The following is a 15,824-nucleotide window of genomic DNA, read 5'->3' on the forward strand; positions in this document are numbered from 1 at the left end:
GACCTCTAAACCGAGGTACGTACCGAACCGAATTTTCAGTGTACCGTTACACCCCTAACATATATATATATATATATACATATATATATATATATATATATATATATATATATATATACACACATATTTTCCAATGAAAGTATAATTAAAAAGATATTAATGTTTGAGCGCTATTCAGTGAAATTGAAGTGAATGACAACTGTACTGTAAACACTTTTACTAACCCACTGTTTAAGTAGTACAGAATTACATAACGAATAAAATAGAAAAACATTATTTCTACGTTAAATAAATAACATAGCTATGTAAATAACACAAAATGTATCAAACTCAGATAAAAAAAATACATTTGCAGGCAGGTACTTTTTAATTTCCCTTCCTGGTTCTCTGACCAGCCCTATCTTGCCTCTGATTGGCCTGTCCATAACTAATCGTGACTCATCATACTAAACAACCAACCAATCATGGATGTGCTTATACTTGCAAGCACATCTTGGAAGGAGGAAGGGGAGGGGTTAAGTAGCTCATTGAGGGGCCAATAAGCGGCGTTTGGTTATTTGAACGTGGAAAAAAATTATATTGATATTACGATATTTTCTTAATTCATATTCTGTTTAAAGATATATCGATATATTATACAAACTCGATATATTGCCCAGCCCTAATAGTATTATATGTGTTGCATTACTAGATAATATTAAAGTTCAAAAGATATTGCATGCAATACATGTATTTTGTCATGTCAAATTGCAAGGAATGAACACATTTTGTAAGAAATGATTTAGTAATTTATTGAAGCACATTGTTTCAAGGCTTTAGCAAGCCACGTTAAATGAAGGGGCGGGCCAGATCTGGCCCCCGGGCCTTGAGTTTCTCACCAGTCTTGTAGACCATTAGGAAGTGTTTCAAATGTAAAAAAAAAAATAAAAAAAATATTTATTAACACACACAAAAGTACTGAAAATAGGTATCACCGAGTACCGGTATCAAGGCACACGCACCTAGGTTTTGTCAGGCTTGTTCTTGACAGTTTGCTTATGTTTGGGTTTTCCTCTATGTTTTTGTGTTCATTTCCTGTCAGCGCTCTTATTTTGGTTCCATTTCCTGCATGGCTCCCTGAGTGTTCATTTCCCTCACCTGTCCCTGATTGCCAGCCTGGCACACCTGGTTGCAATTGCCAATCAGGCAACTATTCAAGCCTGCCTCGCCTTCCAGTCAGGGCTCGATGATTGTATTTTGTATCCAGTTGGCTGCTCTCTTTTTTTTCCCTGCATTTCCTTTTGAAATTAAAGTCATGTTTTCCTGCGCCACCTCCGCATCTTGGGGTTGAAAATCGACAGCAGTCCCTGACAGAATCATCAATCCTTGACTGGAGGGCGAGGCGGGCATAAATAGTAGCATGACTGGCAATTGCAACTAGGAGTGCCAGGCTGCCAATCAGGGACAGGTGAGGGAATCCAGCGTTCAGGGAGACATGCAGGAAATGGAACCAAAATAAGAACGTTGACAGGAAATGAACACAAACAGAGAAAACCCAAACATAACCAAACTGTCAGTAACAAGCCTGACAGATTTGGTACCGTATCGGTTCGAATGTGAATGGAACCCTTCGCCAACGGCGACTGATGAATGCTCATAGTGGGTTATTGAGAACTCTGGTATTATGGGGTGTTAAAAAGAACAACATGAAACCGTGTCACAAAAATGGGATTTTGTGAACCGTTCCATCCCTACTACCGAGGTTCCTGTTCGCATTACCACACTGTCGCTTAACAGGCAATAATGACTGACATCACTTGGAATACAAGCCTGATTGATTTTCTTGTAATGACACTGCACAATCATCTCCTCCATTGCTCCCTTTGTGGGCAAACCTGAACCCCCAAACCCAATTTACATCACTGTCACATGAAGTCCTTCATGTGTGCCAGGAACCTGCCTAATTGAAAAGAATCCAGGGACTGGAAGACCTGTGGGGCGTTTCGGAAATCAAAACAGACAACCCGGCCCCCCGGCCCACTAAGTGGTTTTAGGCAGTATCAGGATTTGATGCTGTGCCAGTACAGCACGCAGGCCCAAATGAGTGAAGTTGTCAGGTGTATGGTCTTCAACAGTCCAGACACTGTGAGGCTCTGAGGCAGAGCTGGGCAAATATTTTGACTGGGGGGCCAATGTGTATAAATGATATACACATTTAGCTGTAAAAAGCTACTGTACAGTACGTGTGTTTGGGTCCCTCTTTTTCAAGAACACTAATACCAAAAGTCACAATGTCCGATAGGCAGTACGGTGGACAGGGGTTAGAGCATGTGCCTCACAATATGAAGGTCCTGAGTAGTCCCGGGTTCTGGATCTTTCTGTGTGGAGTTTGCATGTTCTCCCCATGGCTGTGTGGGTTCCCTCTGGGTACCCACGCCCACTGCATTGGCCCTGTAACGAGGTGGCGACTTGTCCAGGGTGTACACCGCCTTCCGCCCGAATGCAGCTGAGATAGGCTCCAGCACCCCCCGCGAATTCAAATGGGACAAGCGGTAGAAAATGGATGGATGGACAATGTCCCATATAATTCTAACAACGTTATGACAGACCACCTCAAAAAAATTGAATGGAATTTTAAATTTTTTTACTGATAAAAATCTATCCATCCATCCATCCATTTTTCTACCGCTCGTCCCTTTTGAGGTCGCGGAGGGTCAGTTGCGCCTATCTCAGCTGCAATCAGGCGGCAGGCGGGGTACACCCTGGACAAGTCGCCACCTCATCGCAGACTGATAAAAATGTAAATATAAAACAAGACATTAAAACAAAGAATGTGGGATTTACAATATGAACTAAAAACAATAAAACACTGAATATTATCAACATATGAACATCGCCCCTCTTTTACTTCTCAGACCAGCTTCTCCATAGATATCTTTTACAAAATTGTAACAAACACCTACAATATGATATATTATCACTTTTATGCAGACATTTGTGGTAAAAATCTGCTTCTGTATCGTAAATGTAAACATAGAGATAAAGGCATCATGAAATGACAAAAAGCTAACAAATTTATATTAATAATGAATAAAAAAATAAATCATACATACATACATATATATAGATCAGGGGTCACCAACGCGGTGCCCGCGGACACCAGGTAGCCCGTAAGGACCAGATGAGTAGCCCGCTGGCCTGTTCTAAAAATAGCTCAAATAGCAACACTTACCAATGAGCTGCATCTATTTTATACATTTTATTTATTTACTAGCAAGCTGTTCCGGCTTTGCTCGACATTTTTAATTTTAAGAGAGACAAAACTCAAAAAGTATTGGAAAATCCAAGAAAATATTTTAAAGACTTGGTCTTCACTTGTTTAAATGAATTATTTTTTTCTTTTTTACTTTGCTTCTTATAACTTTCAGAAAGACAATTTTAGAGAAAAATACAATTTTAAAAATGATTTAGGATTTTCAAATACATATACCTTTTTACCTTTTACATTTCTTCCTCTTCTTTCCTGACAATTTAAATCAATGTTCAAGTAATTTCTTATTGTAAACAATAATAAGTACATTTTAATTTAATCCTTCATTTTAGCTTCTTCAAACATATTATGATTAAAATTCTAAATTATTATTCTGGCAAATCTAGAAAATCTGTAGGATAAAATTTAAATCTTATTTCAAAGTCTTTTGAATTTCTTTTAAAAAAAATATTTCTGGAAAATCTAGTTTGTCCTTGTTAGAACTATAGTTTGGTCCAATTTGTTATGTATTCTATCAAAGTGCAGATTGGATTTTTAAAAGATGTCATCAAAATTCTAAAATTAATCTTAAACAGGAAAAATTACTAATGATGTTCCATAAATTATTTTATTTTTTTCAAAAATATTCGAATTAGCTAGTTTTTCTCTTTATTTTTTCGGTTAAATTTTGAATCTTAAAGAGTCGAAATTGAAGATAAAGTATGTTTTAAAATTTAATTCTCATTTTTTTCATGTTTTCCCCTCTTTTAAACTGTTCAATTAAGTGGTTTTTTTAATCATTTATTCTCTACAATAAACCTTCCGTAAAAGGAAAAAAAATGTACGACGGAATGACAGACAGAAATACCCATATTTTTATATATATATATATATATATATATATATATATATAGATTTATTTATTAAAAGGTACATTGAGCAAATTGGCTATTTCTGGCAATGTATTTAAGTGTGTATCAAACTGGTAGCCCTTCGCATTAATCAGTACCCAAGAAGTAGCTCTTGGTTTCAAAAAGGTTGGTGACCCCTGATATAGATATATATACATACATATACAGTACATACATACACACATACATATACATACACATTCATACATATAGGGCTGGGCGGTATATCGATAAACTCGATATATCGCGGGTTTGTCTCTGTCCGATATAGAAAATTACAATATCGTGATATTCGAGTATACGTTCTCACGCAGTTGCTTTTCGCTGCTGACATTACACTACAGTCTCTTCCCACTCCTTCTTGTCTCTCCTTCTCAGACAGCAAGCGCAGCTTCTTACATACGTTTCACACTGTCACATCATACGTCACATGCGTATACGACCTTGCGGAGCAGAGAGGTAGCAGGATGGGTAACGTTAGCTGTGAGGCTAGCGGAGCCATGTGAGTGGTAATACGAGCGAAAGAAGGTGCGAGACTGGTAACAAATGAAGAAAGAATTCATTCTCAAGAAAAACAGCAGGGGGTCCATCGTCGAGCGTTGGTTTGGCTTCAAGTGGGAATATGTCGAACAGACAAACATAATTTGTCAAATTTGGTGCTAAATTGTTGCTAAAAAAAAGTAGCATTACTGCTAGTATGTAGCATTATTTGAAAAGCCACCTGTTAGAGAATGAAGAGTGCTTACTTCGCATCTCAACATCTCCACTCGGTGCCACACGCCCACAAAACCATGCACAAAAGTGCACTTTGTTTTAACTATTGTAGTGGCGTTCTGTACAAAAAGTGTGCTTTAATTTATTGTTGTCATCTTAGTGACATTGTGCACTAATTGCTTGTTTCAAGTACAATCTTGCACTTTCGGTTATGAAATGAAATGAATGTTTGTGTCACTGCTTAAAACTGTTTAATAAATAGATCCATCCATCCATTTTCTACCGCTTATTCCCTTTTGGGGTTGCGGGGGGCGCTGGCGCCTATCTCAGCTACAATCGGGCAGAAGGCGGGGTACACCCTGGACAAGTCTCCACCGCATCGCTGGGCCAACACAGATAGACAGACAACATTCACACTCACATTCACACACTAGGGCCATTTTTTAGTGTTGCCAATCAACCTATCCCCAGGTGCATGTCTTTGGAAGTGGGAGGAAGCCGGAGTACCCGGAGGGAACCCACGCATTCACGGGGAGAACATGCAAACTCCACACAGAAAGATCCCGAGCCTGGATTTGAACCCAGGACTGCAGGACCTTTGTTTTGTGAGACAGACGCACTAACCCCTCTGCCACCGTGAAGCCCTTAATAAATACAGTTTTGGTAAATTGACTTAGTTGTGACTTCCCTCTCTGAATGGAAGTTTAAAATGAGCATATATTAATAAACAAGAATGTTTTAATGTAGACACAAAAAATCATCATACTGCTGTGATTATATGTATCAAGTGTTCATTCAAGACTAAGGCAAAATATCGAGATATATAGTGTATCGCGGTATGGCCTAAATATATTTAAAAAAGGCCCTATCGCCCAGCCCTACATACATACATATATATTATAAAAAATGTCCTGCCTTAAAAGAAAAACATGTTTGCCTTGACTATCGCAGCACTTCTGCTTGTTTTCTATCCACAGCAAAATGGTGTGTTTGCATTCCAAAGTCTTCATTCACACACAACATCGTCATACACACTGACTAAGATGGATTCTACAAGGAGTCCATGCGCATCTATCTTCAGCGTCCTTCAGCGTTCAGCTTGCAGCATTTTCTGACATGGTGCGGTTCTACACAACTGCACACTCACAACATAGCCCTCTCTAATGTATTCAGTCCACTACAGTTAAGGTTATATTTGGGGTGCAAAGGTACACAAGTGTAGGTACTAGCGGTGGGGAAAACCAACAATTCTGTGATGCATCACGATTACAAATCGGTGCACTAATGTTCAAATATTGAATATTTACGCAAGTTTAAAAACGTAAATGGGGGCAGTACCAGTGCTCATACTGATACTTCCAATTTTCAAGATCATTGAATGATTCCATTTTTGACATAATCAGACAATAACACAAGCTGTTGGTAGATAGACGACACACATGTTTATGGCGACTGGGACCAATGTTTCTGAACATTCTGGCACAGAAATCAAATCAAGGATGCCTTCTTACCGAGTAGGGACATCTATTTTTTCACTACGACAGTTCTCACGTATGTATTCTCCCATATATTTATCTATGCTGTGCGCACTAATGTCCAAAAACCGACGTCAGTAGCGAAAGGAGGAGCCTTGCAGACACATTTTTAGCAATATTACATTCAGAATATATAATAATAACAAACAATGTACAATAAAATAATAAACAATATGATAATTAAAGATATTCATATCTATTTACAAAAAGAGTATGACTTCTGGCACAAACTACACTTAAAGAGGTTATATCATGATCTTTTTCCAGGACTGGGCCGATACAATGGGTATATATTTATATTTTTTGGTTGGAAGAAATCAATTACAAAGCAAGATTTGGTTCCTAAAGTTGTGTAAAGTCACTCGCACTTTTGGAGCCCAGCAAACAGAAGAGGGGAAGTGTCACTGAGCAATGGGAGGGACTTTAATGAGGAGCTTCCCAAACTACTCTGTGTAGTGTTCAATAGCTTATACACTACTGCCATCTAGTGTCTAAAATATGAAACTACCTTCATATCTACTATAATTACCATGTTATCTTAGCCACGCTCATCCTGGCTGGCCACCAGACACTCACGACTGATAAATAGCACCCTTGGTATGTTGGAAATTGTTTTAATTTATTTGTTGGCAGTAGGGTGGTCCAGATATTAATATTTTGGTACCGGTATCAAAATGTATTTCGATACCTTTCTAAATAACGGTGACCACAAAAAATGTCATTATTGGCTTTATTTGAACACAAAATCTTAGGGTACATTAAACATATGTGTCTTATTGCAATTGAAGAACAATTTTGTCCTTAAATAAAATAGTGAACATACTAGACAACTTAGCCAAATCAACATCAGTACCAGACATTGAATAAACGTTGTTAAAAAGCATGTTGTTTACGTTGTATTTGTGTTGTAGAATATTGGTTGGGAAATGACCAAAATTCAATGGTCAAATCAACATCAAAACTTGACATTGAATAAACAGAGTCAAAAAGCATGTTGTCTCAATGTTGTATTTTGTATTGTAGAATATTGGTTGAGAAATGATCAAAATTCAATGGTCAAATCAACACACACTGACATCGATTGAACGTCGTTGTTGCAACGTATTTGTGTTGTAAAATATTTTGGAAATGACCAACATTCAATGGTCAAATCAACGTCAAAACCTGACATCGAATAAATGTTGTCAAAAGCATGTTCTTTCAACGTTGTATTTGTGTTGTTGAATATTGGTTGGGAAATTACCAAATTTCAATGATCAAATCAACGTCACAACACAACATTGATTAAACGTCGTCAAAAAGCATGTTGTTTCATCGTTGTATTTGTGTTGTACAATATTGGTTGGGAAATGACCACAATTAAATTTATGAAGTTCTTTAATAAGAAAATTGAACTTATTAGAAAGGAGATTAAAGACAATGCGTCCCAGCTACAACGGGGTTATAGTAACACAGATACGACTGTATATACGGCGGATACTGCAAATATCCAAAATAGTTTCTCTCGTTTTGATGAAATAACATTAGAATGATTGTTACAACGTGTAAATGGAATAAAACAAACAACATGTTTACTTGACCCACTTCCTGGGAAACTTATCAAGGAGCTTTTTGTATTATTAGGTCCATCAGTGCTAAATATTATAAACGTATCACTTTCCTCGGGCACTGTTCCCGTTGCATTCAAAAAAGCGGTTATTCATCCTCTCCTTAAAAGACCTAACCTCGATCCTGACCTCATGGTAAACTACCGACCGGTGTCTCACCTTCCCTTTATTTCGAAAATCCTCGAAAAAATTGTTGCAGAGCAGCTAAATGAACACTTAGCGTTTAACAATCTATGTGAAACCTTTCAATCCGGTTTCAGGGCAAATCACTCGACTGAGACAGCCCTCGCAAAATTGACTAATGATCTATTGCTAACGATGGACTCTGATTCGTCATCTATATTGCTGCTCCTCGATCTTAGCGCTGCTTTCGATATCGTCGATCATAATATTTTATTAGAGCGTATCAAAATACGAATTGGTATGTCAGACTCAGCCCTGTCATGGTTTAACTCTTATCTTACTGATAGGATGCAGTGCGTCTCCCATAACAGTGTGACCTCGGACTATGTTAAGGTAACGTGTGGATTTCCCCAGGGTTCGGTCCTTGGCCCTGTACTCTTCAGCATCTACATGCTGCCGCTGGGTGACGTCATACGCAAATACGGTATTAGCTTTCACTGTTATGCTGATGACACCCAACTCTACATGCCCCTAAAGCTGACCAACACGCCGGACTGTAGTCAGTTGGAAGCGTGTCTTAATGAAATTAAACAATGGATGTCCGCTAACTTTTTGCAACTTAATGCCAAAAAAACGGAAATGCTGATTATCGGTCCTGCTAGACACCGACCTCTATTTAATAATACAACTTTAACATTTGACAACCAAATAATAAAACAAGGTGACTCTGTAAAAAATCTGGGTATTATCTTCGACCCAACTCTCTCCTTTGAGTCACACATTAAAAGCGTTACTAAAACGGCCTTCTTTCATCTCCGTAATATCGCTAAAATTCGCTCCATTTTGTCCACTAAAGACGCCGAGATCATTATCCATGCGTTTGTTACGTCTCGTCTCGATTACTGTAACGTATTATTTTCGGGTCTCCCCATGTCTAGCATTAAAAGATTACAGTTTGTACAAAATGCGGCTGCTAGACTTTTGACAAGAACAAGAAAGTTTGATCATATTACGCCTGTACTGGCTCACCTGCACTGGCTTCCTGTGCACTTAAGATGTGACTTTAAGGTTTTACTACTTACGTATAAAATACTACACGGTCTAGCTCCAGCCTATCTTGCCGATTGTATTGTACCGTATGTCCCGGCAAGAAATCTGCGTTCAAAAGACTCCGGCTTATTAGTGATTCCTAGCGCCCAAAAAAAGTCTGCGGGCTATAGAGCGTTTTCCGTTCGGGCTCCAGTACTCTGGAATGCCCTCCCGCTAACAGTTCGAGATCCTACCTCAGTAGAAGCATTTAAGTCTCACCTTAAAACTCATCTGTATACTCTAGCCTTTAAATAGACCTCATTTTTAGACCAGTTGATCTGCCGCTTCTTTTCTTTCTCCTATGTCCCCCCCTCCCTTGTGGAGGGGGTCCGGTCCGATGACCATGGATGAAGTACTGGCTGTCCAGAGTCGAGACCCAGGATGGACCGCTCGTTGGGACCCAGGATGGACCGCTCGCCTGTATCGGTTGGGGACATCTCTACGCTGCTGATCCGCTTGAGATGGTTTCCTGTGGACGGGACTCTCGCTGCTGTCTTGGATCCGCTTGAACTGAACTCTCGCGGCTGTGTTGGAGCCACTATGGATTGAACTTTCACAGTATCATGTTAGACCCGCTCGACATCCATTGCTTTCGGTCCCCTAGAGGGGGGGGGTTGCCCACATCTGAGGTCCTCTCTAAGGTTTCTCATAGTCAGCATTGTCACTGGCGTCCCACTGGATGTGAATTCTCCCTGCCCACTGGGTGTGAGTTTTCCTTGCCCTTTTGTGGGTTCTTCCGAGGATGTTGTAGTCGTAATGATTTGTGCAGTCCTTTGAGACATTTGTGATTTGGGGCTGTATAAATAAACATTGATTGATTGATTGATTGAAAGGTCAAATCAACGTCACAACCTGACATTGATTAAACATCATCAAAAAGCATGTTGTTTCAACTTTGTGTATAGGTTTAGAAATGACCAAAATTCAATGGTCAAATCAACGTCACGACCTGACATTGATTAAACGTCCTCAGAATGAGTCTTGTTTCAACGTATCTGTGTTGTAGAATATTGGTTGGGAAATGACCAAAATTCAGTGGTCAAATCAACGTCACAACCCGATATTGTTTGAACGTCACCAAAAAGCATGCTGTGTCAAATTTGGAGAATAATGGTTGGAAAATGAACAAAATTCAATGGTCAAATCAACGTCAAAACCTGCCATCGAATAAACGTTGTCAAAAACATGTTGTTTCAACGTTGTATTTGTGTTGTAGAATACTGGTTGGGAAATGAGAAAAAGTCAAAGGTCAAATCAATGTCACAACCTGACATTGATTAAAGATCATCAAAAAGCATGTTGTTTCAATGTTATATTTGTGTTGTAAAATATTTTGGAAATGACCAAAATTCAATGGTCAAATCAACTTCAAAACGTGACATCGAATAATTGTTGTCAAAAGCAAGTTGTTTCAACGTTGTATTTGTGTAGTAGAATATTGGTCGGGAAATGACCAAAGTTCAATGGTCAAATCAACGTCACAGCTTGACATTGAATAAACGTTGTCAAAAAGCACGTTGTTGCAACGTTGTATTTCTGTTGTAGAATATTGGTTGGGAAATGACCAAAACTCACTGGTCAAATCAACGTCACAACCCGACACTAATTAAACGTCGTCAAAAAGCATCTTTCTACGCTGAATTGGTGTTGTAAAATATTTTAGAAATGACTAAAATTCAATGGTCATTTTAACGTCACAACTTGACATTGAATAAACGTCCTCAAAAAGCATCTTCTTTCAACATTGTATTTGTGTTGTAGAATAATGGTTGGGAAATGACCAAAATTCAATGGTCAAATCAACGTCACAACCAGACATTGAATAAACGTTGTCAAAAGCATGTTGTTAATGATGTATATGTGTTGTAGAATATTGGTTGGGAAATTACAAAAATTAAATTGTCAAATCAACGTCACAACCTGACATTGATTAAACGTCATCAAAAAGCATGTTGTTTCAACATTGTATTTGTGTTGTAAAATATTTTGGAAATGACCAAAATTCAATGGTCAAATCCACGCCACAGCTTGTCATTGAATAAACGACGTCTAAAAGCATGTTGTTGCAACGTTGTATTTGTGTTGTTGAATATTGATTGGGAAATGACTAGAATTCAATGGTCAAATCAACGTCACAACCTGACATTGATTAAACGTCGTCAACAAGCATGTCGTTTCAACGTTGTATAATAATGGTTGGGACGGCGTGGCGCAGTGGAAGAGTGGCCGTGCGCAACCCGAGGGTCACTGGTTCAAATCCCACCTAGAACCAACCTCGTCACGTCCGTTGTGTCCTGAGCAAGACACTTCACCCTTGCTCCTGATGGGTGCTGGTTGGCGCCTTGCATGGCAGCTCCCTCCATCAGTGTGTGAATGTGTGTGTGAATGGGTAAATGTGGAAGTAGTGTCAAAGCGCTTTGAGTACCTTGAAGGTAGAAAAGCGCTATACAAGTACAACCCATTTATTTTATCATTTAAATGACCAAAATTCAATGGTCAAAATCAACGTCAAAACCTGACATTGAGTAAACGTTATCAAAAGCTTGTTGTTTTACCATTGTATTTGTGTTGTAGAATATCGGTTGGGAAATGACCAAAATTCAATGGTCAAATCAACGTTACAACCCGACATTGATTAAACGTCACCAAAAAGCATGTTGTTTCAACGTTGTAGAATAATGGTTGGAAAATGACCAAATTTCAATGGTCAAGTCAACATCAAAACCTGACATCAAATAAACGTTGTCAAAAACATGTTGTTTCAACGTTGTATTTGTGTTGTAGAATATTGGTTGGGAAATGACAAAAAGTGAATGGTCAAGTCAATGTTACAACCTGACATTGATTAAAGATCATCAAAAAGTATGTTGTTTCAACATTGTATTTGTGTTGTAAAATATTTTGGAAATTACCAAAATTCAATAGTCAAACCAAAGTCAGTACACAACATTGATCAAACGTCATCAAAAAGCATGTTGTTTCAACATTGTATTTGTGTTGTAGAATAATGGTTGGGAAATTACCAAAATTAAATGGTCAAATCAACGTCACAAACTGACATTGAATAAACTTTGTCAAAAACCATGTTGTTGCAACGTTGTAATTGTGTTGTAGAATATTGGTTGGGAAATGACCAAAACTCAATGGTCAAATCAACGTCACAACCCGACATTGATTAAACGTTGTCAAAAAGCATTTTGTTCCACTGTTATGTTTGAGTTGGTCAACGTCAAGACCTAATTTTAACAAGTCAAAAAGCATGTTGTTTCAATGTTGTATTTGTGTTGTAGAATATTGGTTGGGAAATGACCAACATTCAATGGTCAAATCAGCGTCACAACCAGACATTGATGAAACGTCGTCAAAAAGCATGTTGTTTCAACATTATGTTTGAGTTCCTCAACGTCAGGACCTAATTTTAGCAAGTTCTCAACGTTGTTTCAATGTCTTGTTCCTGCTTGGGATAAGTTATCGGTATTCGTCTTGACATGATAATTATTAGATTCGATTAGATAGTATTTTATCTATTCCGTCAGGAAAATTACAATTTTCAGCACAATCCCATTCAAGATCAGACAAACATTATGCCTGGCAATGTGGAAATAAAACCTTCTGATTAGCGCCACCTGTTGATTTAACATACCGTATTTCCCTGAATTGCCTTAGGGCATATAGTATGCGCCTGCCTTGAATTACTGCCGGGTCAAACTTGCTTCCCAAAATAATTAGCGCATGCTTAGTATTACCGCCTGGTCAAACTCGTGACGTCACGAGTGACACTTCCCCTGTCATCATTTTCAAAATGGAAGAGGCTGATTTCAATACCGGTAATTTGAAACCGCACAAAGGGAAGAAGATTAAAAGCTATTCAGTAGGATTCAAGGTCCAAGCTTACATCACACTCAAATTTTTACTGAATACCTTTGGTAAGTGCCGGAGTGAGAAGAAGTTTTAAAATAATTAGCACATGATTACTTTTACCGCATGCCTTTGGTAAGTGCCGCAGTGAGAAGAGGTTTTAAAATAATTAGCGCATGATTACTTTTACCGCATGCCTTTGGTAAGTGCCGGAGTGAGAAGAAGTTATAAAATAATTAGCACATGATTACTTTTACCGCATGCCTTTGGTAAGTGCCGGAGTGAGAAGAGGTTTTAAAATAATTAGCGCATGATTACTTTTACCGCATGCCTTTGGTAAGCGCAGGAGTGAGAAGAGGTTTTAAATTAATTAGCGCCCCGGCGGCAATTCAAGGAAATACGGTATGTGTTGGAGAATATTGGTTGGGAAATTACCAAAATTCAATGGTCAAATCAACGCCACAACTTGACATTGAATAAACGTCATCAAAAAGCATGTTGTTGCAACGTTGTATTTGTGTTGTACAATATTGGTTGAGAAATGACAAAAAGTCAATGGTCAAATCAACATCACGACCTGACATTGATTAAAGATCATCAATAAGCATGCTGTTTCAACGTCATATTTGTGTTGTAAAATATTTTGGAAAGGACCAAAATTCAATGGTCAAATCAAAGTCAGTACACAACATTGATTAAACATCATCAACATTTTCAAAATGGAAGAGGCTGATTTCAATACCGGTAATTTGAAATCGCATAAACGGAAGAAGATTAAAAGCTATTCAGTAGGATTTAAGGTCCAAGCTTACATCACACTCAAATTTTGACTGCATACCTTTGGTAAGTGCCGCAGTGAAAAGAGGTTTTAAAATAATTACCGCATGATTACTTTTACTGCATGCCTTTGGTAAGTAAGCAGAGGAGTGAGAAGAGGTTTTAAGTTAATTAGCGCCCTGGCGGCAATTCAAGGAAATACGGTATGTGTTGTAGAATATTGGTTGGGAAATGACCAAAATTCAATGGTCAAATCAACGCCACAGCTTGACATTGATTAAACGTCGTCAAAAAGCATTTTGTTCCAACGTTACGTTTGAGTTGCTCAACGTCAGGACCTAATTTGAACAAGTCCAACGTTGTTTCAATGTCTTGTTCCTGCTTGGGATAAGTTATCGGAATTTGTCTTGACATGATAATCATGCCTGTGGAAATCAAAGCTTCTGATTAGCGCCACCTGTTGATTTTACATATTCATGACAGCTTCTGACTTCAAGTGGACCATTTGTTACGAAAACGGCAATTTGTTGGGAGGGGAAGTATTTCATTTTTTAAAAAAAAATACTGAGTTAATGCCTGAAACACACACACACACACACACACACACGATGACTTTGACTGAGATGGATTAGCGGGCGGATACAGTCAGTTATTAAATTATGAAGAGCAGGGTATTAAAAGAGGCACAATGCACTAATCGGGCTTTATTCCATCTGTGCCATGCTTTCCACTCGCTCACACACAAGCAGGCGCTGACAGCTTCTCGTCACTCCACGGCAATGCTCCGTCACGGCAGCTTGGACACATATGAGAAAGTCGAGCTTAGCAACTAAATGTCGGCCCTTTGTTGACAACAACAGCAGGTGATGGCAGCTCGTTGATAATGACAAATGACACTTTCGACACAAATAAATATGGCGAGAATGCCGAGAAACGTACCGATATTGTTGTTGTTGTTGTGTTCCGTGTGTGTGTGATGGAATTTCCCCGCACGCGTCGGTCCGTCCACGCCGAGCTGGCGTTTGCTTTGATGGCTCCTCGCATCCCGCGCCTCAGACTATTTAAGTGGGGGCGGGGCTGCAAGCCGGCGCGAGGACAGCAGCTCGGCCAATGAGAGGCTCCCTGGTGGGGAAGAGGCGGACGATCGCAGCCAATCAACGTTGGCTGTGTGAGTGAGGGGCGGGGTGTAAATTAAATTGGATTTATAATATTGTGTCAGCCAGGGACGTGCACATGATTATAGAGGGGCAGGGGCTCAAAGTCAGAAAAAGGGCAGGAATTTTTTTTTGGTTCTTTACACCAGTGGTCCCCAACCTTTTTGTATCCGCGGACCGGTCAACGCTTAATAACTTGTCCCGCGGCCCAGGGGATCCTTTTTTTTTTTTTTTTTTAATTTGTCATGAAAAAGGGACGTTTTTGTCATGCAAAAGGGAGGTTTTTGTGGTTGGTGCACTAATTGTAAGTGTATATTGTGTTTTTTTATGTTGATTTAATTTAAAAAAAATAAAATAAAAAAACATTTTATTTTTTATTTATTTTTTTTTTTTTCTAATAAAAATGAATAAAAAATTATTCTGCGGCCCGGTACCAATTGGGCCACGGCCCGGTGGTTGGGGACCACTGATTTACACCAGTGGTCCCCAACCTTTTTGTATCCGCTGACCGGTCAACGCTTAATAATTTGTCCCGCAGCCCGGGAGGGTGGTGGGGTGGGGGGATCCATTTTTTTTTTCTTTTTTCTTTTTTATTTGTCATGAAAAAGGGACGTTTTTTTTCATGAAAAAGGGAGGTGTTTGTGGTTGGTGCACTAATTGTAAGTGTATATTGTGCTTTCTATGTTGATTTATTAAATAAAAAATAAAAAATAAAATATATATATATATTTTTTTTTTTTAATAAAATGACCCGGTGGTCAGAAAAAGGGCAGGAATTTTTTTTGGTTCTTTACACCAGTGGTCCCCAACCTTTTTGTATCCGCAGA

At 38.7% G+C, this 15,824-nt stretch overlaps 1 protein-coding gene across 1 annotated transcript in view; it reads right to left on the reverse strand.

Annotated features, from left to right (window-relative positions):
- Positions 1-15,013, reverse strand: part of LOC133544069 (beta-1,3-galactosyltransferase 1-like) — a 328,797-nt gene extending 313,784 nt beyond the window's left edge. The window contains exon 1 of the mRNA XM_061889101.1: positions 14,783-15,013. The gene's annotated coding sequence lies outside the window, so the exon portion shown is untranslated. The remainder of the gene's footprint in view (positions 1-14,782) is intronic.
- Positions 15,014-15,824: the final 811 nt, after the last annotated feature.

This window comes from Nerophis ophidion, linkage group LG27 (genome assembly GCF_033978795.1).
Source record: "Nerophis ophidion isolate RoL-2023_Sa linkage group LG27, RoL_Noph_v1.0, whole genome shotgun sequence".
Taxonomy (NCBI): domain Eukaryota; kingdom Metazoa; phylum Chordata; class Actinopteri; order Syngnathiformes; family Syngnathidae; genus Nerophis; species Nerophis ophidion.